Source organism: Brienomyrus brachyistius, chromosome 5, assembly GCF_023856365.1.
Source record: "Brienomyrus brachyistius isolate T26 chromosome 5, BBRACH_0.4, whole genome shotgun sequence".
Taxonomy (NCBI): domain Eukaryota; kingdom Metazoa; phylum Chordata; class Actinopteri; order Osteoglossiformes; family Mormyridae; genus Brienomyrus; species Brienomyrus brachyistius.
Window position 1 is genome coordinate 7,204,542 of NC_064537.1, and position 5,259 is coordinate 7,209,800.

General features: G+C 41.9%; 1 long non-coding RNA gene across 1 annotated transcript; it reads right to left on the reverse strand.

Moving 5' to 3' along the window:
- On the reverse strand, window positions 1–1,270 carry LOC125742023 (uncharacterized). Its single transcript, XR_007397981.1, has 3 exons — window positions 1,143–1,270; window positions 549–619; window positions 1–300 (listed from the first exon to the last, which is right to left on the reverse strand). It is a non-coding gene; the product is annotated as an uncharacterized LOC125742023 (long non-coding RNA).
- Between the last annotated feature and the right edge of the window lie 3,989 nt (window positions 1,271–5,259).

The window sequence follows — 5,259 nt, forward strand, 5'->3', positions numbered from 1 at the left end:
TTTACGTTTTAATTCCATTTTATTGAATGTTGGAGGTTGTATTTTGAATGACCGGGGCCCATATTCACAAAGCATTTTATCTTACCACTAAGAGTACTGCTAAATCACACAAAAAAATTTAACTAAGAGCTCTTTCCTAAAAACTATTCACAAAGTGGCTGAGAGCAACTTTTTGTTAGCTTAGGAGTCGGCGGTTTTCCTACAGTAAGTGCAAAACTCCGTCACTATGGCTGCCGGCGGTTCTCATGCACGAGCTTGCCTGAAATTGCTACGGGGATTGGTTGATGAGTCCAGTATGTGCTGGTGAAAATGGATGTGCAACATCCCATTAACACCAATACAGTGGAAACCACTTATAGTGATCATGGTTATAGTGAGCAACCAATTATAATCACCAAAAAGCATGGGACACAATCATTCCTGTGCAAATACTGTTTAAATAATCGCTTATAATAATCAAATAAACATTTTTAAAGTACTTTTTGGTCTTTTTTTAAATCACAACATATGTAAGAAAATTACAGCTACTGCATTTTCTTTAACTTTACTTTGATCGCCGTACTTTGCCTTGCGGGTAACCCGGCCGTCTGCTTCGGGCTGTAGGATCCTCAGGCTAATGCTGAATGCATAGAAAACATCACAGTAAAAAGAATGTCACTTTCTTTCAATAACAAATATCGCCTCATCACAGCTTATGGTAAACTGCTACAAACGAGCCAACGAGAAACAGCAGCGAAATTACATCAAGGTAAATTTTATGTACAGTACGATATTGTAGCGTATTTGAATTATACACAGTTCAGTAATTTGAAAAGCGTTTGAAACAGCTGTACTGTATTTTGAACGAGTCAGTAATATTCGGTACATAACGACACAGTCCGTTTTATTACCTCATATTCATGTAATAAATATACAAATGTCAATTAGATGGTAATCTGCCTGAGACATAAAGGGGGAAAAAAAGAAACATATCGGCTATAATTATCACTATAAGCGGTTTCCATTGTATATGATTGGGTTATTTTGGTTTGTTGGAGATGTTATTGCATCCCTCACAACCTCCACAACAAGCATTATTCCCTCCCGACTGAGGCGGTACCCTTTAAGTAATTCAGCGTTCGTTTAATGTTTCCAAGACTTACTGACTTAGGAGTCCTCTAGACCACCCTTTAGTTCTCCAAGATTTAGGTGCCACTTTTAGCACTAAGGGGCTTTGTGAATTGCTCTTAGTAAAAAAAACAACTAAGGAGTCCTACATTTAGGACTGACACGTCTATTATTTTTAGGAGTTTCTCCTAAATAGGCAAACTTTTATCCTTAAGATGCCTTGGGAATACGGGCCACGGTCGTCTCCCAATCACTTTTTTCTGTGCCGCTTTCACAGTTATAGATATTAAAAGATAAATACCGTGTTTGCGATTGGACGTGCGCATGTGCGGGCGCCATATTGGGACGCGCAACACTCCAGTCATTTTTCCGCCTGCAAAAATGTTGCAGGCATGGTCAGTGTTTGAGTTTACAAACAGACCAAACCTTAAAAACAGGCGGCGAGGTAACTTTTCATAAATAAAAGTATATATTTTTTTATTTTATTGTTATGCACGTTAGTGAACATGAGCTATCTCTTCAGACTATATTATGCGCGCGCAAAAATGGCTGGGCCGTGGAAAATTGTCTTACATGAGTCAGTGGTGCAAAAAAAGACCGCCGGTCCAGAATATACGATATTGAAGTTGTGTTTGGCTAAAACACTAGCATGGACAAATGGAGGGCAATAGAGAAGCTGTAATGAATGTAAAATTATATATGTAAGCACATATGCTGTCAAAAATAGCTTTTTAGAGAACTGACTAGCATCCTACATTGTCAAATTGTCAGTCGTCACACACCAGCTCTTCCCATGTAGTATGTCTACATCTAGATCCTGACATCACAGTAATGATGTTGATTTTTTTTTAGAATTAAGTGATCAGTGGTCATTTTTGACACCACAGCACAACAACGAAATGTGTCCTCTGCATTTAACCCATTTGTGACATCGTGACATAGCAGGGGGCAGCTAATTCAGCGCCCAGGGAGCAGTGCTTGGGGGGGCGGTACCTTGCTCAGGGTACCTCAGTGGTGCCTTGCTGGTCAGGGATTCAAACCAGCAATCTTTCAATTACAGGTGCACTTCCCTAACCATTAAGCCACAACTGGCCAATTTTATTATTATTATTATTATTTTATTTGCAGCTCCATAGAGTATTTCGTTGTTGCTATTACTGTTTTTCATATAAAGGGTTTGTATATGTTAGTGATCCTGTGGCTCAGTGGGTCTCAGAACTTGGGATTACATTCCTACTTGCCAGACTGGGCTCCAGGCTCCCTGACAGGTAGATGTACTGATGATTGTATTTAAACCTTCTGCACGGCATGCAGAAACGAGTAAAATGATCTGGATTAACTTGATTTTAGTTACTGACATACAATGATCTGCAAGCCTTAATTCTGTCTTCCAGGAAATGTTACTTACATCAACTAATTTATCTGTGTTTAACACTAAGGAAGTACCCTTATAAGATCCTAACTCCTAAAATAACTTTAAAAATAAATGTGTAAATTCAGGCAGTTCCTGGCTTAAGACCAGCGACCTTACAGACAACTCATACTCCAGAACAGAACGCCATAAAGCCGATTATATTAAAAGATTAAACGAAATACAATGGTTCATAATAATGAACACGCACGGTACTTCGTGATGCTCGTGAAAACAATGTGCGACTTCAGCGGTTCATCGATTTGAGGTACAGATCTGTCTGCCTATGTGTCGGCTGGGGCATAATTTGAGTGTTTGCTTTTTTTTATTGAAAAGGTCACAATTTTGACGAAGGTTAACTTGTTTTCATATTCATGTTGACCTTCATGTGCATTTTTTGGGATGGTTTTTATCCGCTGTTGACCATCTGACCGCAGTTAATAATTTCTCCCACCCCTGTGATCTCCTCCGCTGTGTCAAATATTGACCGTCAGTGATGACGTTTCAGCACAGTGGCACACGCAGCCTGCTGGACCAGGCGGCTCGCCAGGCTGGCATCCCGGGGGGGCTGCACGCCGTGTTTATCCTCGTCATTTTCTCGATGCCCTTCAATTAAGATTTAACTCGTTAACAATGCTTCGGCTCCAGCCGGTGTTTATTTTAGATAAACCAGAAGGACAACTTTCGGAGCCAGGGATTGTAAAAGAAATTAACGGGAGAGAGAAAAAAAAACAGGTACAATTTAGTCACAAATCCAAATTAAACCAGGACAGCTGGTCTGGAACAAAAGCCTCACATTTGGTTCAAAGTCCCACAGCGAAAGGAAAGGGGAAAAAAATGTCAATAAAGTATGTCGACAAAGTCACAAAATATAAGCCATTATGTAACTGTGAATATAATTACAGTTGTAACCACTGTGGGCCATTCCGCAAACAGATAAACTTCTGTGCAGGCTTGATTAAATTCCCCAATCCAATTTCAGGGATGGAAATATGATTTCTGTAACACTGGCAGTCTCTCCAATACAGTTCTTCAGAAAAATCCTGAAGGCTCACTGACACTGTACGGCCTTGCTGCCGCTGTGGCCGCTGCCCTGCTCGCGGTCTGTGGTTTCTCACGTGGGGCCATCGCTGCCACTCAAATATTTACTTTTCTCAGATTCCTACCTGTTCAGACGACCATTAAATGTTTTTTTTCTGTAATCACTGTGTACTCGGACTGGAAAGCTGAGTTAGTGCTTTTACTTTTACATTCTATAGCTGTTCTATAGTTTTGTATAATTATCACCCATTTTGAGTATTTCAACAAGATATATTTAGTATCAATGTGTAAATAGACTTAATAAGCCATTAAAATATATTAACTTAACATAAAATAGCATGATGTTGCCAAAAGCATTTGGCAAATTACCACATTGGTCAATATTCCTTTATTTACTACAAAGTTCATGCCCAATGATGGACTGGCATCCTATCCAGGGTGTTCCCTGCCTCGTGCCCAGTGATGGACTGGCATCCTTCCAGGGTGTCTCCTGCCCCGTGCCCAGTGACGGACTGGCATCCATCCAGGGTGTCCCCTGCCTTGTGCCCAGTGATGGACTGGCATCCTTCCAGGGTGTCCCTTGCCTCTTGGTCAGGGTTAGGGTTTAGGGCACAAGGCCCACCATGCTGGAAAACCTGGGTCACCTAAAGACCTCCATCTGCGGTCCATCACCATCAGTCTGTCTCATTCTCCAGATCCATCTCATACGTCATCTCTCCATCTTTCACAGCCCAGGAACATAAGCTCCTCAGTGTCCATGCCTCCACACCAGTAAGTCTCTTCCAGTAAGCCACCCCCCGCCACACACATACCTCAGGCCAATTTCACAAAGCTTGTGGGGAATCCTGCCTGTAAACACAGAGAAGAAGAAAGAAGAATTATTGAACAGGAAGCAAAGTTCACAGTCAGTAAGGCTGTGGCAGATGTAACAGGAAGCACCTCCTGTAAGACCCTTTGAACTGAATTTCTCCATTAAAATATTCACCCATGTGCTGGGGTACAATTTCACAGTTTTCTAAGGAATTGTAACATTTAATTAATTCGAAACAAATTATTTTACACATGTGCATGTAGCAGGTAGTGTGTCGGCTAAGACAAACATGCAACTGGAAGGTTGTGGTTTCAACTATCAAGACGGGCTCTGCTGATGTGCCCTTGAGCAGGGCAGCTAATTCTAACTGCATATTGCAGGGGAAAAAAAACTGTCAGCTGTGCGATTACCTCTAGATTCTTGTGTAGAGAAAATGAATAGTGTTAATATTAAATAATGTTATTTGAGTGAAAGTGTGTAAAATACAGTGATGGATAAGCTAGCTTATTGAGCTGACTGACGGCATCACTGATATCTGGACGATGCCCCCATGCCCAGCAGGCAAGCAAACGTGCCAAAACGCTAGACATGCAAGGATAGCAGCACCACTGGGAGGTAGAATTCAGTAAACGTGGACTAAGTTCTGGCACCAAACATAGGGCAGGGCAAATACGCAAGCGGGGCAACTTCGCCAGCCCGTGGTCCGTTCTCATCACCCGGAGAGCTGTCCTGGCTCCCCGGGGCCACTGGTTCGCTTAATCATATTCCCCGTGAAGCCAGCAGGGCTCAGGCACCTGCTGCAGAACATTCTGGATATTTTGGAACCCTGCTTGGCATTGAGTCGGACTATGGCGAATCGTGTACCTTCTGGACAGAAAAGACGAGCATG